Consider the following 27,982-nt stretch of genomic DNA (forward strand, 5'->3'; position numbering starts at 1 on the left):
TTTATTGCTCACAGCCAAATTTTATTGTTCACAGCTTTTTCAAAGAGGAAAATTGAGCTGGGCAACCAGAAATTGTTTTGTAAAATATTTTAACCTATAGTGCGCATAAAAAATAAACTGTGTAGAACTTCTCATGTTATTTGAGCCAGATTTGGTGGGCCTGTTGATTGGGAGTAGTCTCATCCTGCAGGTATTCCAGCTAATTTGCAGGTATTCCAGCTAAATTCAGTACCACTGACTGGGGGGGGAGTTAAGAAAGGATGGAAAATGGTTTATAATTTGTTTTTCTTTTCTCTGTGTATATAACTTTTTTAAGTGATTGAAGCAATTGACTCGCCCTTTGTTACAGTAATAGTTAAGAAGTGTTTTGCTTGGCATCATTATTGTTAAATTTAAAAAAAATGTTCTTTTACCTCTTTACCATTTATATTATGTAGAAGCAAGTACCTTCTAGTATCTGTCGGAAGCCCTAATCATGGGCTCTTATTGTACAAGATGGTGTACAAATAACGAATGCAAAGGTGGCCTGTTTTGAGTGTTTTAGCACCTAGGAGCACAGTTAGGCAAGAGGACTGAGCTGATCTAACAGCTTGCTGCTGAAAGCCAGTTCAGCTCACTGAGCCAGCAGAGAACTGTGCTCTTGTTGTTGCTGAGTTAGGTTTTACCATGGTGGAGGGGGATTAGTGGACCACCAGAACCAGTGCAGGAGAGGAGCAAGAAAAGAGGGAGGAGGACAGGGCGGCCCCTTAGCTGTTTTATTTTTCCTGCATCCCAAGAACTGGGTATGAGCCATCGCAGATGACACGCATGGAAGCACATGCTTAACTCTTGTCAAGATTCTTGTAGCATTTATGGTGACAGAATATTTTAAAGAGGCTTTCTGAAGGCCCGAGGAACTTTTCCCAAGTCTGAGGGACTTGGGAATGAAAGAAAGCTTGATGTTACTTGTCTCATATCCTGGACAAGTCAAAGGCAGGTGCTGGTGCTGAATATAGGCAGGTACAGGGAGAGCTGAAATTGCTGATTATTGGTGTATGCCTGATCTGAGAGGTGAAGCCCACTGGAAAGATATGGAGAAGAGGGCGGCTTGTCCCAAGCGACAGATGGGGAGAAGAAATGTGCAGCATTGGGAGTGAGTTCAGATAGGCAAAGGTGCCTCTGTAAAGGATACAGAAAGGGGTGCGGCCAGAACTGAAAAGTGAGGTGACGGAATCTGCATGAGAGCCCTGGCCACGGCTGGGTAGGGCAGGGCAGGGCGGCCTTCCAGGCCTGGCCTGGGTGCAGAGAAATGAGCCCGGCCCAGCGAAGGCTGGTGTCCAGACTGGGGACCTGGATGATGAGTTAGGGCAGTGATATCGGCTGCGGTGATCAGGGCAGGAGGTAGCAGATAAGTCACTGACTGGTTTGGTGGTGGTTTAGGAGCTCTCTTTGGTACGTGCTGAAGCCTGCCGTCCTGCGGGTGCCAAATGGGCAGAATGCGATTTTAATTTGGGTAAGATAAGAAGCCTGGAAATAGAAAGGTAGATTGCAGACAGGCTGTTACTGTATGCGTACATTCCATGTCTGTTCTTCATGGCATGAGTTCGCCTAACAAGAAGTACAGAGGGAATGACAGATTAAGTGTCCCATTCAGACTCCCACTGGGAACCGGGAGTATGAGGAGGATACACTGAAGGGAGTGGTAAGGAGGCGATGCTGGGAGAGCGGTCTTGGAAACTGAAGGAAAATAAAATATCAGAGGTGATAGTTTTGACAGGATGGAAATGAAGCGATACTGCAGAGATTATGCCAGGAAGTGGCTATTAGGAACTTTGGCAAAGCAGCTGAGTGGGAAGGGGCAGGAGCCAGATAAGAAGGCGTTTAAGACAGGCGCAGAGGAGAACTGCAGGCAGCGGTTAAATCCTGTGCTAGGAGTGAGTGCGGGGATGACGAGCAGAGGAGAAGAGGATTATAACTGAGGAGGCCAAAGCAACCAACTGTGGTTTGGTGTTTGTTTTTAAAAAGTGGATAATGCTTGTCCATAGCTATATTGCAAGTGAGACATTAGGGGTAGCAGATGGGAGGGCATGAGGATGCGGACACAGAAGCAAGCAGAGGGGCCGGGATTAGCGGAGGAAACCTGGAGCAGAAATGTCTGCCCCTGGGCTTGGATGGCGAGGACAGGCGGGCGGGAAGGAGGAGGCCATGCTGGCGGCCTATTGGCAATTTTCTCTGGAAAAACGGGCAGACCTCCGTGTAGAGAAGGAGGAAGGGGGAAGTGCAGCAGAAGGGCGGCTGGGGTTGGGTGCAGGGGGATTGGGTTCCGCTGGCAGAGAGGGGCAGCTTGCGGGGAAGCGTGGCCGGGCCGAAGCGGGAGAGGATGAGCAGGGGAGGAAGGCAGAGCCCGGCGGGGATCTCCGCGAGGAATGGCAGGGCGGCGGGAGGGTAGCGCTGGAGGAAATGGATGCTGGGGGTGAGCCAACATTGTCTGTGCGATAGCAGAGGGTGTCAGAGGAGGAGGAGCGTGAGCTCTGGAGAGTCCCAATGCCCAGATAAATGTAAGGAACGGGAGGGAGCGCCGGGAGCCGGCGGCGGCCGCGGGTGCCATCCACGGGCGGCTGGGAGCGGGGCGCGGCGGGGCGGCCGCCGCACGGAGGGGGAAGACCCGGGGGTGAGGGCAGGGCGAGGCCCCCCCAGCAGCGCCAGGTGAGGCGGGACCCCCGGCCCCCTGCGCGCCCCGGGGCTGGGCCCGCCCGCACGGCGGGGAGCGAGGAGGGGGGAGCGGGGCCGGCCCGGGGGCACCTGCCGCCGCCGGGCCCCGTTCCCGCGCCGCAGGGCGGCGGCTGCCGGCGGCTCCGCAGGGCAGGGGCGCGGGGGCGGGGGGCCGGGCCTGGCCCCCGCCCCGCCGCGCTGTCCCCGCCCCTCGCCCCTCGCAGCCGCCGCGGCCGGCCGGGCGGAGCGCAGCGCAGCGCAGCGCCGCGGGGGCTGCGGGCGCCGCCGCTCACTCCGCGCCGAGCAGAGCCCAGCCGAGCCCAGCCGAGCCGAGCAGGCGGAGCCGCCGCCCGCGCCGCAGAGAGGTAGGGGCGGCCGGGCCGGGGGCGGCCCCGCTGCCCGGGGTGCGGGGTGTGCGTGTGCGCGGCGGCCCGGCGCGGCGCGGGGGTGGCGGGCGGATCCCGCAGCCCCGCCGCAGCCTCTCTGCTCCCGCTCGGCCGGGGCGGGCGGCGGCCCCGGGGCAGCGCGGCCTTCCCTAGCGCCCCGGCGCGGCGCTGCCCCCGGCCGGCTGTCAGGGCGCGGAACCGCCCCGCCCCGCCCTGCGGCGGCCCCGGCCCGGCCCGGCCTCTCCCCGGGGGCCGCGGCCGCCGCCCCTGCCCGCTCTCTGCGCCGGGGCCGCCTCTGCCGCGCAGCCGCACGCCCCGCCGCCCGCCGGCGCTCCCCTTCCAGTATTTTTTTTAATACATATATTGATATTTTTTCTCCTCGGGGCGCGGGGGTGCGGGCGCGGCTGCGGGGCGCCGGCGGGCGGGCGGCCGGTGCGCGGGGGCGGCCCGGCACCGGGGACCGGCGGGCAGGTTCTCGCCGCTGCGGGGCTTTGTGCTGGGCGACCTCGGCGTAATGCCGGCACGGAGCGGCGTCGCCTTTCGCAGCAATTAGATGCGTTGCTTTGATTGCTTTCATCCGCCGCTTTTATAGGTTCTTGTATTCCTTGAGCCGATGCCGGTTGAAAGGCACGATGCGTGGCCCCCGTTGCATTATCTCTTTAAGATAGCTCTTGCAGTTAGAGGGATGCAGGCCTGAGTTAACAAAAAAAAAATATGGCAGACTCCTGCTAGATACTGTAGGACTGCAGCAGCTCTGAAAAATCCTCGTTCATGGCACTGACGTTTTAGGTAGATGGTCCACTGTTAAGGCTGATCCTTTTGCTCTTGGAGCAATAATATAAATTCAGTCGTTCACTCCAGCTTTGTAATTTTGCTGTCTTAATTGTGAGTAAAATCGTGTTCTTGTTTAAAGAAGGTGAGTAGCGATCTGTGTTTCTAGATTGTACTCGCTCGACATTGTCCATAGGTATACGTGCTAAATGTTCAGAACCAGACACAGGATTACTGTAAAAGGAAATAAACATAAACTATCAAGATCTGGAGCATTCAGTACAGCCTTTGACCTTTATTGACAGGATAGAAATATTATGAAACCTGCTATTGAACTGTCTAGCCAGTTCAGAAAAAAACCCCACTGTTACTCAGCCCTATGAATTTATTGTGCTGAAAGACATCTTGGGGAACAATGCTCCCTAGTCTAAGGGGTAGAGAGGCAGGTCATGTAGCATAATTTATTCAAAGAGATACCAGCTATGTGAAAGCGTCAAGGGAGACCGTGACTCCTCAGGCCATTGCAGGAAATCTCTGCTGGATGAAGGACTTGCGTATACTGAGAAGCCTCTGGAGGGAGAGAGAGGAGTTGAGAATGGAATGGGATAAAGAGCCAGGAAGGATGGGTGATGGCAGCTAGATGCGATTTCTGAAGAATTGTTATTCTCTCTTGACGTTCTTTTCTCTCGCTGTTTCTCAGTAAAACAGAAATGGCTGTTGTGATGCCTACATGACTTAGCAGTGGTTGTAGGGCTATGGGGATGCACTAGCAGGCTCGCTAATGTGTCACAACCAGCGCTAGACAGGCAAGAAATAAAATAGGTAGGGAATATTTTGTTACTTCATGCAGTAGCATGAACTTAGTATTAAAAAAGAGGTCAGGTTTTAGAACAGCAGCCTGTTTCATGTTTTTCTGTAATGCAGGTTAAGTACAGTAAATGATATTCGCTAAAGCAGGATGCAGATTTTTCGGTGAAACAGGAGCTTGCAGCAGTTATGTGGCAAAAAGCGTTACGGATGCTGTTTCATCTCTGGTGGCTTGAATCCTGCAGCTTTTGGAATTAACTGTGTGTTACTGAATTCTGCCTGTACACAGAACCGGAACAGAGAAGGGGGCAAAACGCTCATGCTGCATGTATGGAGACCAGAACGCTGCTGCAGGTCTCTCCGACAGCTCCTTTTAAGTAGGCGTACCAAACCATTTTATGAAAGATGTTTTGTTTTTCCTTCGACATTTGTAAAATTTAATCAGTTAAACCCCATTTATTGGGTGGGCCTGTAATGCTCATTTATATTACGTCACTTGACTAAGGATTTGGTTTTAATGCAGGTCAGTTACAGGATTTAATATTCGTAGTTGGATTACTTGTAAAATAAGCGTTGTATTTCATTAGCGAGGAGTACATGGACATATTTTGTGGAACACAGATGAGAAGGTGTATTTATGCAGACGTTTAAGGTTCAGACTGCAAAAGTTGTTTAGACAGTTCATCTCTGTAGGCACCTAAATTCCTTAGTCATCTGATCTGGGCACAAGTTAAAAACCAGTACAATAGTTTATCATTGCCCATTACCCATGAGTCAGCTCCTAAATCTGGTTCAGGCTGGTATCTCTGACCACAGGCCTCCTCCTCACCATTTCATGGTTCTAGGAAGACCTTTGCAAACTGTGGTGCTCAGGCTGCGGGAGCTGGGCAGCCTTATGTCAGATCCAGGAGCCACCAGCAACCTCCTGGTTCTTTTTGACACTCAGCTGAACGAGGGGGTGTGAAGTAGAGCAGTGCAGGTTATTTTCTGTGGTGCATGATGCACACCGTGCTGTGGAACCTTCTGATGAGGTCAGGCCAGTGGTCTGGTCCATGATATAAACTGTGTAGAGCCATACAGGGCTTTTCTGACGTAGGAGCTTGCTCCCGTTCCTGACTGATGTAGCTGGTGAGTTTGCCAGTACGTTGGACCCTTACCTCTGCTTAAGCTCGTGGCAACTTTCCCAAGTTAAACCAGTGGGAATCTGGCCTAGAGATGTTAAATGTGAACATCTAGTTGCCTTCTCTTGATTTCTAGTGTATTTACACTGTAGAAGTTACCTTGTGTTTGATTGTTATCACCGAGTAACGCTCTCCTGCTGAAGTGAGTGTTGGAGCTGAAATGTGTGCACCGTCAAATGGCACCGAGGTATAATCAGTGTTCTGCGGAGACTGCATTGAAGACTGCTTTCCCCAGTGGTCGTGTGGTGGTTTGTTTTTTTTTTTTCTCCTTTCTACATATGGTTTTCATTTGTCAGACTTTTATTATTACTCTTAAAATGATCTGTTGTGAATTTGTTTTTCTAATGAACATGAATACAATGTTGCAGCAGTTACAGCTGGACCTTTGGAGGTTTTGCTTTCCTTTAATGAAAAAAGGGTTACAGAGATAGTACATGTAAGGAATTTTTTATGCCTAGTAGATCTCAACTCATTTAACATCTTTAACAGAGCAATATAGATCAATTCTATATATTTAAGCAGGCAGCTTTTTTCTATTTTGTCCAGCTTTTTTTTTTTTTTCTTTCATATAATTGTTAATCTCGGATACATTTTTTTTTTCTTTCTGTCCATTCCTCATTAAAAAGCCCGGTTTAGCATGAAAAAAAATTTTCGCATGTACTGTTTGCTGATGATTGTGTTCATAACAAATTTTACAGTTGTTTGAGAAAGATGGCTAGGGAGGGTGGAGTGTGTCTGAAAGGGTTATTTCTACTTGCAGTAAAGTGTATGTGGTTGGGAGAAGATATACACCAATTCTATAATCTTTGTGTTCAGGGATTGTGTACATCTTCCTATGGCCAAGGTCACATTAAGGTTGAGGAGTATCTTGAGCTGTTGTGTTTCAGCACCATTAACATTTTAATCAGCCCCTTCTCTGTAAGTTTTTTGGGGTTTTTTTTCTTGTTGAAGGGTGAAAATTTCAGGATGTCCTTACTTTTTCATGTCTTTTCACTTTACTCTTGTTGGTCTCTTAATATATTGCACAAACTTTTTTTTTCTTTCTTCCAAGCTGCATGTTGTTTTAGCACACCAGAAATGTCTTTGGCATGTCACCACTGCCACCAGAAATACATATTATGCTGTTGTGCAGTCATTTTTATTTCGCAATCTTTTGAATGTGCTAAGCATTAGAACTTTAAAAAGAAATGATATGTTGGTTTGATTTATTCAGCAACCCCTCACATCCAGAGGGCAGGAAGAACTGAACAAAAGAGCCACTTGGTGTGAAAATTGTGTGCCAACAGATGCTAACACACACCTGTTAGACACTACGAATAGCCTAGCGGGTCACATCAGTCATGCCGTTGGAACAGGAGAGGTATGCCACTAATACTCTGTTCATAGGTCTAAAAATATGCTGCTATGAAACTGTTCACAGGTAAATGTTCCAAATTAAGTAACTTTTCTGTTTACTGGGGTTCCAGACATAGGCTGTTCTCTTTTAAGAAGAAATGGCCAGATCCTGAAGTTACACCTGCTGAGCAATTTGCCCATGATCTGTGGAATGCATTCAGGAATGATGTTTTTGGATTTTTGTTCAAGTACCCACAGCTGTACACAAGAGGAAACCATTTTTCTTTCTCTGTTAAAGTCATACTGGTTGGAGTTAATTTAGTTGTAAGAACATGAAACAAGAATGCTTCTGCAAGTAATTGGAGTAACTGTGGACTTGCCATTGAAAAATACTCGCAAAGAGAAAGTAGCCAAGGTTGTTGGGTTTTTTTTGGTTTGGTTTATTTTTAAGAAAGGAATAGGGATTGGCTGACAGCTCAGTTTTTTTTGAAGTGACCACTGGGCTTGGTTTTGTTAATCACGACTCAACACAATTGTGAGAGTGGAATGATGCCTGAAATGGGCTTGGGTCAGGGACGGGCAGTCACTAGTCCTCTGTGTAAATGGGTCTATAGGAGGGTGTGTGCAGTATGTCCGGTCTGTGAAGACACCGAAGTTGTATACCTAGTTAAAAAGGTTTCATTCAGCTGGTGGAAGATGTAATCAGAGATGAAGATACGCAGACCTAATGGGCTTTGTTGCCCACATGATTGAATGGCACATTGGTTAATATATTTGAAGTAGCCAACCTAACGAATACAGCGTTTACGCTTCATCTGTGCAGTACCACTATAGAAAGTGGTTGAGTGAGTGGTGGTTGTGATCCTTTCTGGCCTTAGTCCATAGGGGCTACGGACCTTTTGTTCTGACTTCTTTTTTTACGTTTGCCTTGAGATTTCTTAAAACACAGCATCACATTAAGATAATGCCTGTGCTAAAATCTCATGGTTCAGGGCTTCAGTTGGGTGCCTGTAGTGGTCAGGAAGGCTCACCCTCCACCCCAAATTTTGTGGAGCTTTACTTTCTCTTTTTCCACTTTCTTGGGGGCGTTGGTGGCTGGGACGAGGCAGTGAGCTGGGTGGGAGGTGCTCTGGGGTGACGTAGATGCTCCTCTCGGAAGCTTGGCCCTGACGTTTCACGGTTACACTGACTGCCGAATTTGACAGCGGGTGGAAATTTCTCCCAAGCCAGACCAATAGGCACCTTTGGGAGGTCTTTAGTCTTCACTGTGGGACTCGGTCTCCAGTAGTGTTACAGTCCCAAGTACGTGGTTGAGGTCTTCTACAAGGCGTTGTGGGGACTCCTTACCACCAAGCAGTGATCGGGATCTGCATTTTTTGGTTTTGTAAGTCACTGCCGTTTGATCCTGAATTAATCCTGTTGTTCTGTTGATTGATTTATTAGAGAATGGCATGGAGTATCTGCTTTGGATTCTTACTTTTACATGATGAAAGGGAGCCTTGTGTTTCTAAGGGCAAGAAAGCTGTCAGTATATATTGTTTCTTACGGCATGGTGAGTGCTGGCTGACCGGGCAGCTCTAGAGCCTGGGTTACAGTGGGGTTGATTTGTGGTTACTGCAGTCAGTAACGCAGAATAGAAAATTTAGTTTTGTGCAGTATGACCAAATGCTTATTTTTTGCACTCATTGAATCGGTTTTGCTTAGTGCCTAGACACCACAAATACTCCAGCTAATTATAGGAAGTAGCTCCTCTGTTTTTTTTGGTGTAGAAGGGAAAAGGTGCTGCCTGCTGCTGTATCTAAATTAACCTAACGTAGATAAATTTATTTTAACACCCACAGGTTTTAGTTTGGGCGTCTGCATTTGAAAGTGTTGGCTTTTGTCTATAGATAAACTAATTACGAGATTTTTCTTCCCAACGGCTTTTGCTGACTTTTCTCTTAGCAAACAAATATTTAATTAAAGTGTTTAAGGGTGACCTGTAGCCAGTCTCTGCAGATGGAGAGCTCTGCACTGGTGGGTATGTGCTCCAGTATGCTAGTGGCATATACATTTATAGCAGCACTGGAATGCAGCATGAAACTAATCATTCTGGTCTGTGCTTGGAGGAAGCAGCTTTTGCCTCTCGCTAGCAAATTACTGGCCTTGGTGCTTCTAGAAGGGTAATTTGGGCCTCAATCTGCCTTGTGGAAGTCAGTGGGTGTTTTGATAGAGGAGGATCGTTCAGTAGAGCACCCTTTATTAGACCCTGTATCATGTGGGAGTCTAGTGAGGAAGTCAGGAAAGCTAGTCATCTTGTTTCCCGCTCGGCCACAGAAACTGTACAGAGCAGGAAAGCAAGGGAGCTGAGCAGCATACACTGGTTCTGGGCGCCTGAACTTTCAAAAAATACAGGGTCTGCATCTCTTGAAATTGGAACGGTCCTTTGGTCAGCCTGGCTCAGAGGTGATGAGCTGGGGGAAAAAAATAGGCTTTAAGGCACTGTGCTGCAGTTCACCTTAACAGGTGTTCCTTGTCATGTCGGGTCCATAAGCGGTAAAGATAGCCTAGTTAGTTTCGCATTTGCTTTATTTTTGTAACTTAAATTACCGTGGTCTTTTTTCTGGGCGTAATGCTATTATGAATAATTCTCTACAGTTTCAAGATAGTCAAGGGTGAACGGATTAACGGTTAACTTCTTATTTTTACCCTCTTTTTTAGTTTCATGTTCTTACTGTAATTTTAAATACTTTTAGGAGGCCGGATTCTAAGCCTGAGAAAAATCTGGTTGTCTTTGGTGGAGCTATGCTGCTTTGCACCAGTTGAAAATCTGTCTTGCAGTCTTTTAAGTTTTGTTAAAACTAACACTGGAGCATGTTGTATTTTATTCTTTCTGACTTTTTGGCATCAGAGAACCTTTTCCTGATCGTTTTTCTCATTTGAAGGCTGATTGTACTAAGTGACCTCTTGCTGCTTAAAGGGTGGGTCAGTTCATGGTGGGAAAGTCTTAGTCAAAGTGTCTGGGAGATAAGTGGGACTGCATCCCAACAAGTGTTGTGCATTAAATACTGGAATGTGCTGGGGATCTGCCAGGAGATTGGAAGCAGGACTATGCGACAAGCGTGAATGCAGTCACACTCTCCCTAAAATAGTACTCTGGATAACAGGAGATCTGGAAAGTTATCACTTACCTCATTTTAGCACAAATTCTTGCCTAAAAATGGATTATTGACTGAGGGTTCAGAAGGAATTTTTTTTTTTAATTTCTTTTTTTTTTGTAATATATTGCGTTTGCATCTGAAGAATGTTTAGGTCCCTCAAGTCTTTAGCTGAAGGCAGGATAGGACTGCAGGTGAGAATGGAAAAGTTAAAACCATACAAGTGAAGCCCAAACCCCACAATCTCAGCTTAAGGAAAGCTGTTTATATAACATTCATTGTTATCTGAATGAGAAATGGGATGGATTTTTATCTGAGTGTAGGTTAGTAGTAGTGTCTTCAAATGCCTCTTGAACTGTCTGGAAGCATCAAGGTAGAGATAAATGAGTTCAGCAGCCTCAGACATGCCTGGACTGGTTGTCGGTGATGGGATTTTTGCACAAGACACTGGATGCAAGCAATCAGTATTTGGATATTAAAATGAACAGCGGCTTACCACTGCAGACCGTATATGGTTTTATTTAAGGGTAAAAATAAACAAATTTGATTGTTGTCCCTGCGTCAAATTTGTCAACGGAAGAATCTGATTGTGCAGCTTTAGTCGTTGGCATAAGCCATTTAAACTTAAAACCTGTGATGCCTAAATTAGTTTCTTACGGAAAGAGGATGAGTTAGCTTCTAAATGGGATAGTGTGAGGAAAGTGCGGGGGCTGGGGTGGCTGATTGTTTGGAGCAAGGTTGTAATACAGTGAGTCAGCAGGTGGTTTTGTTTAGCCCTGGTGGGAATCTGCTGTAGGAAAGTACAGATTGAAATAACTGTTCCCTGGATGCCTGTTTGCATTGCTGCGGGGACCTGGTCAAGGAACTCAGTAAAAGGAAAAATAAAAGTGGAAATGTTATGGAATAATGAGGTTCAGAACAAAAATTGTGGGCTACTGTAAGTCACGACCTTTTAGTGCATGCGGATTTCAGGACAAGTGATGAGCTGCACTTTTTGAAAGGCAAAGGGATTACTTCATTTGTGGAAAAATACCCGTCAGCTTCTGGTCTGCACTACAAGCCCAGGATCAGTTGAGCTCTTGGGGACCACAAGATGGAACTTGCATTGCGCCTGTGCCAGAACTGAAATCTCTGGGCCCAGTATTTAGGTCCATATGGCCTGTGCTTGGGGAAGAGCAGTTTTATGTCCCCTGTGCCACAGTCCCTGAGCTTCTGCGTGGGGAGGAGGCACAGCCTGCCGTACAGTAGCAGCAGCAGCTGCAAGGCTGATTTATGTTATGCTGGTTTACAACACATCAAGAAAGGAAGGCTGTTGCACCGGCTCAGGATAAAGTGGGGCACAGTGGTTATGCTCCAAGGTTTGTTTTGGGAGAGGATGTGGCATACCAGATACACCCGCCCTGCACCACGAGGGGATTCCCTGACCCCAGCTGGCCCGGTAAGCCAGCTTTGCAGCTTTCCATCGCTGGAGTGTGTAAAGTAGCTTTATTGCTGGTCAGGATCTGGCTCCAAGCAGTGATGCTTGCATAAAACTCAGGTAAAAGGTAAATAGAGGTAAAGTAAAAAAAAAAATACAATGCAATCAAGTCTCACTGAGCTTTGGCTTTTTTGGTTTTGTACGCTTTCAGATTGTTTCTGTGTATTAGGAGGCATAACAAATTCCAGAAATTGCAGAGTTTATGTAAGAGATTTGAATAACAGCTAGCAATAAGTTAAACTGCCTTGAGGAGCTGCAAGATGGGAGAAGTAGGTTTTTTGTAGAGATCTGTTCCCATTGTATGCTAGACAAACAAGAATGAGATGACTTTGAGTTAAACACACACCACAAAGAACGGAAGATATTCTTTAATTCCAGGCAAGTATCAAAGTAACCATAGTGTAGTAATGGTCTATACTCTCTGCCAGATTAGTAAGGAAGCTCCTAACTGTATTCTTCACTTTGTTTAGTAAGAAAAGAGGGACCTCCTATGCTTATTCTTATTACAGTATTATGCTTTTTCTTTCTCTGAGATGCTTAGGAATGGAGGATCTGAATCCCCAATTGTACCAGGTTCTACGTCCCAGCATGTGAAGCTGTGCTGGTTTACATCATCACAGTCTGTCGCTTGAGGTTTTAAATTGTCTTCATATAAGCATACACAGAAGAACATACCTGAGATAATTTTACATCACTGAGTTACATTTCTGAACCATTGGGAAACATAAGGATTGTAAAAAACGTGGAAAGATACCAAAATGTTGGTAACTAACTCTAGGAGCGAAGGAGGATGCTCCCTCTTGGTGGGCAGGTGTGAGTGACAGGGAGCACATAGCTCTTGTCTGTGTTTTTAGTCTAAGTAATCCTAATCGGGCAGTAAATCCTGAGTGAGATTATGCTGCTGGAGCGTGTGTACAAAGATCAGCGTTTAGATACGCGGTAGGGGTATAGCAGGATCTGGAGATGCTTGTTTAGATATTTATTGCTGATAGGCTGAGGTAAACCAGAAGCTTGACTGCTTTAACTGGGATCTTCTTCTAAACAAGTGGAAAAGAAACCTGGTGAAGCCCTGATGATCTGTTTGCCGAAGCAGAGCTGACAGGTGAGGACCACATGGACATACCAGTGATAGGTGGAGCACTGAGTCTGTGGAGGGCATGCCAACCATTTTAGAGATGTTTCTACAGCTGTTGCTGACTAGCAGAAAATAATGTGAATCACTTGGGGTTGCAGTGGCTCAGTTTGCTGTGAGAGTTCAGAGAGTCGCAAAGTTCCTCAGACTCCTGGCGTGGGCCGATGAACCTATATGCCACCTTAGGGGCAATTTGCAGAGCAGTGTGTCCACGTTATCCCAGGGTGCCTTTAACGGTAGTACAGCTGTTTTCATTTTTTACTTCTGGTTGTCATAAGCTGTGGCAGGATGCCAAGGAGCCATGGAAGAGCTTTGGGCCTGAAATTAATTTTCAGCAAACTCGATTAGATTGGCGCCTGTAGCAATCTTAACGTTAGAAGTTTTATGTGTTTTTTGATATAAATGCATCTCCTTTCTGATATTTAGTAGCTTGGCTGTAATATCACTTGATGCTCTGAAGGGAGATAGGAGGGCATGTAAATATATAAAATAAGGACAAAAATAACTTTGTATGTATTTTTAATGTTCTGTTTTGTGGATTGATCAAAACGTTGCAGTTTTAAAAGACAAATGCTTGACAGTAACAAATGTTGAGAAATGGTCACTATGCGGGCAGCATGACTGCTTTATCAGAGGGGAATTTCCAAACTGCATTCCAAGCATGTTATTAAAGGATTAAAGAGATGGGAGATTCACCTTGAGCTAACTGTCCTGAAACTATACTTATGCTTATAATACATATAAATAATTATTATGCAAATATTACTATAATAACAAACCGTATTTTGAATTTGCTTTGTGCCTCACAGTGGTTCACACACTGGTCAGAAGTATTTGCAATATAAACCTGATAGGTCTTGAGGGAGCGTGTGTGTTGGTATTAGATTGTAGCTTTCATGTTTCTCTCTGACCTTTACGACCATGGGTCTGGTTGGGCAAAGGAGCTCAGGACCTGCTGGGTGAGGTGGGCAACGCCATCCTGCTGTGAACTTACTCTTTGTTGTGTAAGATCTGGGTCTTGGACCTCTTGACCATGCAAGAGACAGACTTGCACGCTTAACTTCACAGCATGCTTTGTCTGTGCTTTGTGTTAGTGTGCTGAGATCCCAACCTTTCGAACTCTGGCTGGGTTGCTTTCTCAAGCAATGAGGTGTTTGTGCCAAGGCGCTAACAGTGGCACTGCAGCAGGCTGAGGCTGGGATGTTAGCAAGTCTCTAGTCACAGTTTTTGGAACATGGAGTGTGGTTCCAGTGAACATTCCTGAAGATTTTCGTTGAATTGCTCTTGCAAGTAGCAAACTCATCTTTTTGTTCGTGTCCTAAAAATTGATAATCTTGTTTTCCCAAAACAGAAAGTACTCAAGTTACCTGTATATTGAAAAATATTTGGTGAAATGTACCACTTAATTTCTCTTTCTCTGAGTTGGCCTCAGTGTATAGTAGCAGAAGGAACATTTTATACATAGTCTCCTTCCTTGATTATGTTGTTAAAATTAAGGAAAACTTCCCATTCTTGTTCTCATCGGGAGCAATAAATTCTTGTTCCTTTAAAAAAATCTGTCCATTCTGGTTTTGACTTGCATTAACTACTGCCTGGAATATGCAGGCATTTATCTTCAGAGTACTGGAACTCTTTTCTTCAGTCAACCTGAAGGGCACAGTTTGCCTTTGGGAAGTGCCAAGCAGAAGATTGGTGGGTGCTGAAACTGCAGTGACCGTGGTTTTAGCAGTTCCAGATCTGCTGGCTTTCGGACATAAGTGCCAGGAAAAAACCTGCAGTATTCACTTCAGTGATCCAGACAGTTTTCAAGTCAAGACTTCAGAGTGTATCAGAAATCAGAGGCTAGATGGTTACTGGTTTTTTGGTTCTAAATGCAAACATTTCTTGTGCTGGTACGTGATCCTTGAATACTGGACCTTAGGAATTTGTTCCCCAGGATCACTTAGAAGACGCTTTGCTGTTACTCTGAGAATGAGCTGTCTTGGAGACATGATGTGACTTGCCAGAGAGAGCACCCTGTTTGCTGGCAGGGTGGTTTCTGAATCAGGGGGTTATGGTGGGTTTGGGAGGCTTTGATGCTTTTGAACAGGGTCACGGATGGTTTTTTTCAGATATTTGGAGCCACACAAATGTGGGGTCACAGCAGAAGAAAAGTGCATGAACCTCTGCTTGCCAGGAATCTGTTCAAGATAACTACTGTTAATTTTTACATCTGAAAAATGCTCTGCTGTTAGTGCTGCTTTCAAAAGATGTGATCTTAGAGGTTAAAGCCTAACAGCCTAGTGTCCAAACTTGTTGCAGCCTATTTTGTTCTTAATGATAATACTGTGAAGTAATTCTGTTAACAGCTGGTTCCTGCTTCTGCGGCACTGATACTGTATCAGTGGAGCGACCCAGTAAGTCTTGCCTGGGACTTGAGTTTCTCATACAAGCAAGGAGTGATGAGCCCATTTCCAGAAAAAGTGCCGTGCTAGGGGAATGATGCAGCCTCTGTATTTGGATGACTGGCACTTGGCATGTTTTGTTGTTGATTATTGCTAGTGGAGCCAGGACTCTGACAATGAAGAATTATCCTAGGTCTGTTGGTGCTGAGTTATTTCACTCTGGCCTGAACAAGGGCTCCTGCCGCTGGCAGCCTGGTAGCCATGCAAACCGGCCAGGAAGTACAGTGGGATTGATCTGCGTGGTCCGTAGCATCGTTACTGTTAGCATCGTGTCTGACAGTATGTTCTTTAAAAGTTGCATTTTCCTGGGGGGGAGAAACCAAAGAAGCAAAACTTTCTGGGCTTCTTCCAGAGTTACCGGGTTTAGAATGAAGGCTAAAGGCTATCTGTAGCGTCAACGAAAAGGGGGAGAAGGCTTTGTAATCTGAATATCATAGCAAAAAGAAACCAAACGAAAACCAGAAGAAATGCAGCTGAGAGAATTTTTATACAAGCCTACAGTTGATTTTAGCTATGGAGTTTGAGTTGGTTTTGTTTTTTTTTTGAAATCTTAATTTCAAGGACTGTTGAGGGATGAGGAAGAAAGGAGCTATTGTCTCAGTTAGTCACACTGCAGTATGTGCCTACCTCCGAGCCCTGTTTTTAGCTGTAGCCTGAGGTAACACCTGGCTGGTTTTAGCAGCTGGATGTGCTAAGAATCTGTCATAATTACTAATTTTATGCTTTTGCTGCATTGCATGGTGGTTTCTGTTGGAGACTACGATAAATCTCCCCAACTCCGTTTCCGTGCAGAATCTAAAATGGCATGGAAAGTGCAAGCCTTGTGCACAAAATTGACTGTATCACAGTCTCTTCTTTGATTGCCTCTCACTGTATTACAGTGCCATGATTGTAAGCCATCCATAAAGTCAGTGCATTGCTTAAAATAGGCCATTCCTTTTGCAATTGCTATTACAATTCCAATATTGAAATATTAAGCCTTCTCTATGACATTTCGAATAGCTGTGAATAGACTAATTCTTTCATTGGTTTCACCAGAGAAGTTAGATATTCAGTGTGTCAAAAGTTCTCTCCCAAGGCTGGAGCTATGTAGGACTTGAGCCGAGGCTTCCTCACCCCTGTTTCTTCAGCTCTAATCTGTTGTTACTGTTGAACAAAGAGTACAAGTGAGTGGGAGAAATAAAGAAGCAGGAAATGGATCAAAAGAAAGTGAAGAGTATCTGCAATCACTTGGAGGAAATGAGGGACCAGAAGGAATGCAAACGTGAAAATACAATTTTAAAATAGAAAACTGCATTCACAGAATTTCATCAGGACAAGTCTGATTCTGGCTTTGATGCAAACGGATGTGTAACAGCAGCTTGGGCAGAGGCAGCACCCTCTTCAGTGGGTGTATGAAAGACCTGCCTCCTCTCTGGAGGCTGTGGGTTCAACCCTGTCTGTTTGTGGCAGGAGGACTGAAAACTGTAGCAAGCCACTAATTGCCTTTTGGGAGGCCACTTACAAGGGTAGATGCAATCTGTATGATTGAGCTTGGTGGGAGGATCAAGGGCTTGGCAAGTTCAAATGTGTTCACTTAGTGCTGATTCTCAGCCTACATGCTATAAGAATGCACAAATGAAAGGCAGGTGTTTCCCCCCCCCCCAGTGTTGTTGTACATTAACTAATGTAAAGTTTAATAATAAAATACCATTTCAGCACAATCATTTCCTTAAACTTGCCATCAACAAAAGATGTATTGGAAAAGAGAATTTCCTCTAGGGTGAAATAAAGGACAAACAAACAGCAATGACCATTGCATATTTAATGGGGGGGAAAAATGTACTTGTCATGTGGCTTGAATGTCATCTTAATGATGTTACGAGGCAAGGAAAGGAGCCAAACAATGCACACCTTTTATCATGGAAATGAAGTCCAGAAGGGCTTTCAACAAACACTGTTTAGCCAAAATAAGGGGTTGAATTGTCATCTGCTGTAAAAGAAAATATAATTTGTCCACATAATGCTGTTGGTCCAGGTGAGTGATGGGAGTACTGTTCTTCTAATTGCTTTTGAAGTTCAAAGTGAAGGGAGATCCTTTTTTCTGTTCTGTACTCTATCCTGGCTTCTATGGGTACGGAGGAGACCAGCAGTAATATTTCATTTATCAATTTGACTTCGGTTGAGCCAGCTGCATTTGGCTGAAGATCGCTCTGATGGTGAGCCCTTATAAGCTGCAGTCCTCCTGGGGAAGAAGACTAGAGCAGGATATCTCCCCACAGTCCCCAGCTGGAGCACGTGCTGTGCATTTCCCAGCTGTGTTTCACAAAGGCTTTGCCAGTGTGCCAGGCATTACTGACCTTCTCTGGAACAGGGAAACTAAGGCAGAGAGGGGCCAGCTCATCGCGGCAAGGCTGGGCGTCAGGCCCCAGAGTGTCCAGGGCTCGCCTCAGCCCTCCGCCTGGCCCCACTCCCCAGTGAGTGCAGCACACCCCTGCCCTGCCACTTGGTGCTGCTGGGGCACGGAGGTGGGTGTTTGCTGGCTGGCGTTTGCTCATACTTGGCCAGGGTGGATCCCAGCAAGGCAAAACTGGAATGATTTTGCTCTCTGATGCTATTACATGTGGCGTAACGGGCTTGTCCTGGATTTACCCCAGGAGAAATGCCATTTTGGACTGGGTGACGTGTACTGTCAGATTGTCTGCCGGCGGTAAGTGAAGAGGCACGGTAAATCTCTGTGTCGTCAGTCTGTCTGGCTGCATCGCAGGGGACTCGCAGTACTTCAGCAGTGCTAGCACTTTCCCTCTGTGCCCCAGCAGCTGGCTTTGGAGTTCCCACCTTTAGAGGTGCTCCAAGAAAGGGGAGGTGTCCCTCTGTGTTCTCCCACCTATCCTGGCACCAAGCCATACTTCTCTGGTCACAGCTTTACACTCACCAAACTTGTTCTCTAACCAAAATAAAGCCCAAAGCATGTAAGCCCACAGGGGCGTGATCAAGCCGAGTTGCAGTCACAGGTGAAACACCAGGAAAAAAATCATGATTGGGCCGTACACCTAGCCCACACAGTTTGGTCCTGCTTACAGTGGCCTCTGGTTGCTGTTCAGGGTCTCTAAATTAGCCAGTGATTCTTCTCTTGACCAGATCACCCGTTGATGTAAGTGGAGCCAGTATTACTTAAGCGTGTCTGTTTGCCTCAGATCCCTGAGACCTAACGCTGTGCCCACGTTCATGCTCAGGGTGGCTTTTTTGCCTTGAATATAGACAGCAATGAATCTGTTACTAGTTACTCTGCCTTTAGTAAGCAAGGTAGAATTTAGCATGCCTTTGGAAGGTAACGCTAATGTGTGTGCAGTGTATGTCAGGGGTTTGTGTGTGCGGTGTGTCGTGCAAAGAACTGACTTGCAGGCTGTTGGTTTCCCCTTGTAATGTCTTTACTTGAGTCCTATTAATCACTTTAAATACAAAGATGTTGACGTACTTTTAATGCCATGTTAGCGCTTACTTGGGCAAGCAGTTAAGTGCATTGTTTTATTTCAGCAGCATGCTGAAGAGATTAAATTCTGGACACTGGCAGTGTTATCTGAGCAAAACACGCTCATAGGCTGTAACCGCAGGGCTGGCCTCCCGAATACCTTAATTCTTATTCTTCTCTGTGTTACGTTTTGTTTATCATGGAAGAAGACGACAGCTGAACAGCGTCAGCTCTGGACGGTATACCTTTGCAGGTTGTGCATTTCCATGAGGATGTGATAGCGCGTCCCCGTTGTCAGTGATGGATCCTGATGGCTCCTGTCATGTACCAGCTTCACCATTCTCTGACATCCCCAGCATCTTTTGTCTATTTCAGTTTCATTCAGTTAGACGTTCATTTCTAAATGCTGTTTGCAGAAGTGTGTGGTGGCACGTGTCTCTACAAGCAAGTAGTGGGCCTCATGAGCTTGCCGGTATCTGCCCAAGTTTCTGCAGCGGTCTTGAATTTTTTTAAATGACTTTTGGTGTGTACAAAAGTAGAAGTAGCTGAAATAGCTTGAAGGACCTTGGCTTCAGCGCTCGTTTTTCATTGACATGCACTTAATTTTTTAGCAACGTAAATCAGATCTTGGGAGGCTTATTTTAGGATCAGTTCCCATTCCTTCTTTCCTGAGACTCAGTGGTTCAATGATAGTGAGAAAAGCAGTTTCAGTAAATGGCTGGGCGAGCATGTGTGCTCTGCTACCAAAGGACTCCACATAAATCTTAGACTTGCTCTGCAAAGACATACAAACTGATCCATTAGCCATCTCGGAAAAACTGCTGTGTTTGAAACAAGGCTCTCCCTGGGCTCCTGCACAGCGTGCATTTCAGCTGAGCCGTGGCTTCTAAGCTATTTTTCTGTCTCCCCATTTTTTCTTACTGCAATCTACATGATTGCCATGAAATGCTCTTGTGACGGTCATTTTGCTAGCGCATTTTGCCATTCTGAAATAGCCTCGCTTGTTCTATAAAATTACAAGTATTGGTAAAATACCTGCTTACTTGGTGTGGCCTAAAAACTAAGGCAAGCTGATTCTTGCCAGACTAACAGAGATGTACTTCAAAGGTGGAAACAATGGCCTTTACGATAAATAACTTGATTTTTATGACTGCAACACATTTGACTTTTTCAAATAGCTGAACATCAAGACCAGCTTTGCAAAGGTGAGCAAAATTGAAAATTCTGTGAATAAGAATGCTGATGTTTTTTTCTGGAGAAGAAAAAAATGTATGTATAATGTTGTTTAGATTTGTGGCTGGCTGTCCTCTGTAGGGTTAAATTGCAGGTTCCTTGTTCCTCAACTTGCTCATAAACCACCTTTGATTAAATTAATAGCAGATTCAAACAGGAGGAAGGAGAGGGAGCTGTGCTAGCCTTCATGAAAGAAAATCTGCCCAAGGAGCAGGCAGTCCCAAGCGGTAATTCCTACAGAGCTTCTAAAATATCCCTAGATTTTGCTGATCCAGAACCTCTTTTCTCCTAATCTTTATATGGGTATCTGAAGGCAATTTGTCTGTGTCTTCATTTGTCAATCAGAGTAAAAAAAGTTCGGGTTATGGTAGACATTTGAGCTCCCAGTATGCAGACGGGACAGCCTTCTTACTCTGTGCTGGGGTGCCGAACGGTGCGGAGCAGCAAGTGGTGCAGCAGCCAGCCCTTGAGCTCTGCCCAGAGAAGCGCGGGGCCAGCATGGGCTCACCTGTGCTCAGGTGCCATGTGATCTGAGGGAAAAGCCCTAAATGGGGGGAAGGAAAACAAAACAAAAAAGACAGAAAAAAGCCCTAGCAGCATTCATGGAGCTAGAGAATTCCTGCATAGCCCTGTGACCACCTGATTCTCTTGGGGCCCCTCTTCTCCTGGGGATGTTTGGTGGCCTGGCTTCGAGTGTGTCCACTTTTCCATCTGATTCGCAGAAAATGAAAAATACTGATCGATGTGATTTTTTATTGGTGAAAATCTTTGTGGGAATTACCTGGACTTGTAGAGAAGGTAACAACCCCATTCAGCCTGCTCCAATTCTGCGAGCCTTCAGAAGGCCTCGGCAGGGTGAGAGGTCCTGAAAGCCCCGTGCTGGAGACTCAGCTGCTGTACACTGTAGTGTTCAAGTCAACGAAAGGGGAGCGATGGCAGTTTTGCCTTAGGCTTGGAGCATCGGAGACCCAATTCATTTTGATGGGAGTTGTTGGTGTCTAACACCTGTAAAAATTAGGCTTCTAGCATTACGCTGCAGGTGAGAAAGTTACTCTGGTTTTGAATCTTGGTGCTGTTTTATCTCAAATGAGGTGTATAGAGCATTTGCAGAGATTGTTACTTTGGGGGGTAAAAGCATTACTTTTGATATGTTCTGCTAGCTTTTTTGCTAAAGGGGTGATTATGGGGCTAATTTTTGAATCATCAGTTGAAATGGTTAATTTGTTGTTTGTGTTCTTGGGCTCCCTGTGCAGTAACCGCTGTCTCTCCCCAGATGCTGTTCTGTGAACTCTTGCCAATTCGGAGCGTGTGCACGCGCATCTGTGTGTCAAAGGGGCGCTTGGTATCCAGCAGTTGTGCCTTCTGTTAACACGAGCGAGCCAGGCATAGAGCTTTTCTAGCATCCAGTGGCAAAAGTCAGTAGAGAAAGGTTTTACACTAGTGGGGGTAAAATGATAACATGAGTATCCATTTCTGCAAATCTGCAGCCAGTTACCTTGTTTGTTCATTTACTCCTCTAAACGATTGACTCTCGTTTTGGACAATGATGACTGCTCCTTTTTAGCTAATGAGCTTTCTGCAGTTGGGTCTTTCTCCTGACTGGCACCTGTACGTGAGAGCTTAGACCCTCCCCTCGTGCTGGCTGGAGTGGGAGGTGATACCGTTTGGCATCGGGAGGAGACTGTGAGTAAGGAGTGATTTTTGTGCCATGAAATGACAGCCCTGGTATCTAGTTGGGTACGCCTTGGAGGTAAGGTGATCGCTGGCAACCATTGGCGTGTAGGGAATGTCTGAGGCGCTCTGTAATTTCCTGCTCTCCTGATTCCCCTCCCGCTCTGTAACCCACACCTGTACGACTCTTTGTTCTGGCTTTGGCCAGTTTGGAGAAGTGCCGTGCTTTTCTGCATCTGGTGCTATCGTTCGACACTACAGCTCTCTTAACACAGCAAATCCACCCAGGTATGCATATGCTTAAGGCCATAGAGTTACACCAATGCTGAATGTGACTTGTGATGTTTACAGTAGGTGCCAGAAATGCTTATTCTAAAATATAATAAGCTTCAGGGGAAATGACCTGTTTTAAATCAGTGTCATGTGTTCAGTGTTGCTGTTACCACCATATGTATGGGCTCCCAGCGTTAATGTGGGATTGGACAGTCCCCAGAAATGTGATAGTGATTTGGAGTATCACCCCCTCCTGTATTCCCTGCAATAACATCTTTTAATCTTGTGCTTTGCCAGGGTCCCAAGAGGATCTGATAGCAGCCGCTGGTGAAGTGAGCAGATGAATACAGAGGGCTCTTGTGCTGAGTGCCTTCGTTTTGAAGTTGGAGGCTTTCAGCAGCCTTCAGGAATTCAGAGGTTTTATTTTAAACCAGGATTTCTATCTGGTTTCATCTCTCAGTTAATTTCCCTGTTCTTGCATAAATTCACAGGTCGCAAAAAGATTCTGGAACAGTATAGCACTATACTATTTATGCTGCCTGTATCCATTTTACATTGAAACACATCATGATGGGCTCTGAAAAGCATGCAACAGAATTAGGTTGCAAAACAATCCCTATTTTGTTGTACAGAATGCGTGATAGTTTTGAATGGTATGAAGTTTTAATTGGCATTAAATCTCTGTAAAATACCCAGCATAACTCTTCTGTGCCTGCAATTAATAAGTAACTCAGCCATGTCAAAGTCAAGCAAGCACAAATCCCCCTTCCACACCACACTGTACCATCTGTCTAATCTATCTGTGTCAAATATGGCTTGTTTGGGTCTGTCCTCCTGCAATCTGTTCTGCATAGATTAAGTGAAAATTTCTGGTCAATGAATAATTTTCTCTTGTTTCTAACTCAGGTAATAAACATGTTTTTCCTGCTAGTTTTATAACTTATTTGGTAAACAAGAACGTGGCAGTCAGCACATACATCTTTTTGTCGTGAGTGGCTAGAGTGCTTTTACCGCTACAGCACCTTTGCAGCAGTTAGAGTACAATATTAATGTGAAATATCTGAATGAAGGGGATGTGCTTCAGGCACTTGCAGGGTAGCAAGCACCAAAATGGATAGTGTAGATTCATCTATTGCCTAGATCTTGTTTTCTGTTGATCCACTGCTACCCTGGAAAGGCTTCAATCTGTTTGCCTGGAACTTGCATTAGTTTTGTGGAATGTCAAAAATGAGTATTTGAAAGAACTTACTGTTTCGCTCCTATTTCATTTTGCCAGTCTGTGTGAGCCCTAAGCCATCCCTTCTAAATGCTGCAGGAGTGCAAGTAATAGTATTGCAGTAAGACAAAAATAAACCTTGAATTTTGCAGGTAACCTTTTCTTTTGACATCTTTCCAAAACTGAACTGATGCAATGACATACGTCCTTGTGGATTACAAAGGACACTAATGTGGCTGTAGCTCTACTGGCAGCTCCTGTCGGAGCGAAGGAAGCTCTGATTCGTGCAGTGCTGGCTCTGTGTGCTGTGGGCATTAACATGTGGTTGTATAAATACCGCGCTGTGGCATTGTCTGATGATTTGCCTTCTGCCTCCATCTTCTGCACATGGATGTGATTGTGTTTGAGGCAGAGAATAGCGAAATGTTCAGGGTTCAGAAATCCTTCACTGCTGAGGGCTGTGTAGGAGCGAGCCAGACGTCCCCATGCTGGCAGGCTGCTCCTGCTGCCGCAGTGGGTTGCACCCCCTGCTCTTGAGCAGTGCAGGGTAAGCCTGCGGGAGGGATGCTCAGGAGCTCGGGGTGGCAGTGTGACTCATGCATCTACGTGACTCGCAGGTTGTGTTGGCAAACCGTCAGCTTTGCACCCCAGCGCTGGTGCTCCTGTGCCACATCTGCATTGCCTACAAGTGTCTGCACACCCAGCCTCCGTTCTGGTGTGTGCCAGCTCACTCTTACGGCTTGGGAACTTGACGTTTCTCTCTGGGGCTGTTATTAAAGGCAGCATAGGTGCAGCCTGTGTTCATCATTACCCTCTCAAGAGAACCAGATTGCAGAGTTTTTCCTGAGATGCCTGTTTGGAAAAAGAAGCCAGGGACAATCTAAAAATTCTGCATTTTCACTTATTCATATTTCACATATTCACTTACTCAGTCCCTTACTGCGCTCTTCCTCTCGCCACCTTCCCCAGCGTCATTTATATATTTTTTTTTTTTTAATTTTTTCTTTAACCTTCATTTGCATGTGCTTTTTGTGGAGAGATTCCTGCTCTCAAGACGGCTGAGCCTGATGTGCAGTGCCATCCTGAAGGGAAAGCAAGCTCTAGTCGTTCAGGCATTAAAATGGCTGAATCACTGTGTGGTGAGGCAGTGTGTTAAGATGGAGTCAACCAAGCAGATCATTCTGGAAATAAGAGGGGGCAATTTTGCTGTCACTGTTGAACTTACGAAGCTTCTTTCTGTATGTTGTGTTGACATTGATGCCATCACTAGTAGAAATGCTTTATATAAAATTCTGCCTTCAGTGCTTCATTCTGTCAGGCCATAGTACCAAGTGTTGCACAAGTAGAAACTAACAGCAGTGTCCTCAGGAAAAGAAAGGGCAAAGCAATGACTGTAGGTCTGTTTTAACCTCTTGCTGTCTTTACAGCACAGGGGTTTTCGTGGAGGGTATAATAATTGAAAAGCTAGCATAGTGTAATCCTGAGGTTTATATTAAAGCCTCTTAGTAGTGCATCACACATTTCAAAACCACTCCCATTAATATATTCCCTTCAAGGAATGTACTGATCCAGACGTTTTCTGGTTTTATTATTCCAAATAAGGATGCTTTAATTAATGTTGACCTGATTCGAATAGAGGCTTGACTGATTTAATTTAAAATATTGATCGCAGTGCATTGGCTTGGTTGTGGTTTTGCTTTATTCCTGCAACAGCTACCATCCTTGCTCAAACCTGTGAGTTTAGATCTCACTTTTTCTGTGATGCCCAGAGAAAGAGAGCTTTAACACACGTGTGCTGGGAGGAGGGATTTTGCCCACTTCAGGGTCTTGGAGTATGTCCTGTTCGTTCCTGTCTATCAGTGGTTTTGGTCACGTGCTGTTAATGACGGGGCGCTCTGTTTTGTCGGGGATTGCAGCGTATTGAGCATGCTGCACCTCACGTGAGTAACAGTTGGTCCTGTTGCTGCATCACCTTGTTATTTCTGTCTTTACTGCACGTAGGCATCTTAGTTGTGGCAGGGAAGGATAAATTGCACTGCTTTTTAATAGGGTCTAAAATTCCAAATCAGTAACAAAATGTCTGAAACTTTACACACACTACATTTTCAGGCCAGCTATGTAAAAGTCATTCTGTATTTGAGTTTTCCTCTGTGAGCTGCAGGTGCCCCTGAGCATCTGGTGCCATGTCTGCCTGTCTTAGCCCATTCCCATCCTTCCCGTCAATGCAGGATCAACCTGGTCTTCTCAGTTAAAACACTTCTTGCGCTTTTATGTGTCGTTTCTCGCTTTTACTGTTGGTAGCGGACTCCTGCATGCTGCATCGTGGGTGGAGGGCCACTGAGAAAACGGTGGTCAGGGCTCCAGGAGACATCTGGTAGCGTTACAAGGAGCAATGCCAGCACAACTTGTGAGGTCTCTGGAAGCCTGCAGTAGTGTTGCACTTTCACTAATGAACTGTTATGTTGCATCTTTGGTGAGGAGGAGAGTTGGGCTGTCTCCAGATGCATGCAAGCTACAGTGCTAACATCAAAGCACAGCTGGCTGGTAACGGGGAGAGTTAGAACATTTGATCGCAAATAATGGTTCTATTTTTAAAAAAACACCAAATGACAGTGAATGTAATTTGAAACAAGTGATGGGGTGGATCTGTACAATATGTTAAAATCTATTGCTGGTAGGAGTTGTAAAACTAGTCCCACTGCCTTTAAAACTGTAAAACCAATGGTGGTTTTGATATTCTTCAAAAAAGAACTTTTATGGTCTGTGTTTGGTTTGGTTGTGGGTTTTTTCCTGCTTCTCTTCTCTGTACTCTTATTTGACAATTCTTTGAAAGCTTTACGATTTATTTTTTTGCATTGAAAGTGAAACAATGCTCAGTATTTCCCTTGGGGAAACAAAGCTTTTAGAGCCTGAAAAGACTGCAGAGAGGGTTCTCCTCCGGAGGTTGTTCTTCACCTAAGATGGCTGTCTAGAGTGATGTGTAGGAGAACCAAAAAACAAGAAGATCTGGAAAGCTGCCAAGCTTTTAAAAGAGCTGTATAGTAAACAGTCATTAGGTGGAAAATGATCAGGATTAGCACTTTCTAAATTGCTTCAGGGCTGTTACGGTGTTTCTTTTATACTGTAAATCTGCAGGTGTAAATCTTAAATATGTGAGAATCTTTGCTTTTACTTTTAAAATATAAATAACTTTCTACTATTTTTCTGCAAGTATTCCTTCATAACCATCTCAGTCTTATCCTTAAAAGACCCAGAGAAAAATGAAAAAAACCCTGCCATTATTATTTTCTAAACAATTTCAGAGCCTTTATCTTGATTTTTTATTTTTTTTTTAAATTATGTGAGAGGCAATGCTGCTGTTTCACAGGATAATTTATTAAATTGTATTTGCAGCGTCAAATTCTGTGCTCAGATGTCTTGTGTGACAAAGTGAGTTACTACCTGGGTTATCTCAGGTACGCGTACCAATTTTAAACATGGGATGTAATCACTCATCTCAAGTACAGTGAGCTATGCTCTGGAAGCGTTTGCGTTCCACTCATTGGACTTTATTTCTGCCTTGTAACTAGCCAGATTCTGCGTCTCCCTGCTGGTATCTTTGGGATATAATCCTTCTTGGGGTTAACGTTTAGTATCCATGGTAACTTTTTTTTTTCCTCGCCATTAATTCAAGAAAATGGTATGATGATTGTCTTTTTCTGGATAGGCCCTAAGCTGTTGCCCTAAGCAACAAGAAATAGTCCGGGATTCTTTTTTTCTTCTTCAGTTGATCACATCTATCTCAAGGCAGTCAAGGAATAGAAATAGGTTTATTGTGGCTGAGTGCTCTGTACAGCCCACAGACTGGCTGTACATTACTGTTCTTATTTTTTTACTCTTGTTGCAGGTACATGAAATAAGATAATATTGATGTAATCGCCAATCTGTTCAGTATCCAAGCAAGTGACATATGTCTCTTTCAGTTTCTTTCTTCCTCTGTGGCAATTGCTTCCGATGTTTCCATAACACAAGACAATGAAATGTGCTAAGGTGTTCTGAATTTCAGGGAAAAGATGGTTTTCCATAGGAAACCCTGAATATGCAGGGAGTGTGAATCAAGAAACCGGAGCTATAGTGAAGCTGAGTACTACTATCCATAAAGACTGTGCTGCAGTATTTTTGTCCTTGGAGGCAGTTGGTCAGATGAAAATCTGATGATAAAAGCAAACCATAGAACAGCCACACACGCACCGCACCCCCCGATAAAGTCAATGTAATTCTACTTCACACTTCAGGTTGGAATTTAGAGGAGTGGGCTTAGGTGGTCTGTGCAGGTTCTTAGGGAAGTGGCACTGTTCTCCACGATATCTGAGCCGCTTCTTACACACTTGAAAGAAACAAAATCAAACTGGCTGAGGATTCCAGGCCAGCAGTCCATCTGTTGGAAATGGTAGAAGGCAGCTCAAGAAGCCTTCAAGGAATGGAGTCAGTATGTACTGGAAGCGTTTCCTCCATTTATTCGCAAAGGAGGTGGAGAGAATGGGTCTGAAGCAGCAAATGTTGGCTTGCCGTCACTTCATGATGTAAAATGGAACTTTTCTGTACTCTTCACTACTTATTATTGCTTTTTGCCATCTGAATTCCCTGGGGTAGAAGGAGGAGTCGGCAGACCCTACCAGCATGCTCTCTTCAGTTTCTTTCTGCCCATGTTTAGTAGACATGGGGTGGCTGTACGTGGCATCATGGCATCTGTCACACCAGCCAGTTGGTGAACATGGGAAAACCCTGTAGTTGTCTG

At 45.2% G+C, this 27,982-nt stretch overlaps 1 protein-coding gene across 3 annotated transcripts in view; it reads left to right on the forward strand.

Moving 5' to 3' along the window:
- The first annotated feature begins 1,858 nt into the window (after positions 1-1,858).
- SPTBN1 (spectrin beta, non-erythrocytic 1) overlaps positions 1,859-27,982 on the forward strand; it is a 136,309-nt gene continuing 110,185 nt past the window's right edge. Inside the window, exon 1 of one of the 3 annotated variants that reach the window (XM_027814566.2) lies at positions 1,859-1,981. The gene's annotated coding sequence lies outside the window, so the exon portion shown is untranslated. Of the gene's footprint in view, positions 1,982-2,551; positions 2,686-2,903; positions 3,057-27,982 lie in introns of those variants that run through there. The other 2 variants (XM_055725454.1, XM_055725453.1) reach the window with 2 other exon arrangements.

Source organism: Falco cherrug, chromosome 13, assembly GCF_023634085.1.
Source record: "Falco cherrug isolate bFalChe1 chromosome 13, bFalChe1.pri, whole genome shotgun sequence".
NCBI lineage: Eukaryota > Metazoa > Chordata > Aves > Falconiformes > Falconidae > Falco > Falco cherrug.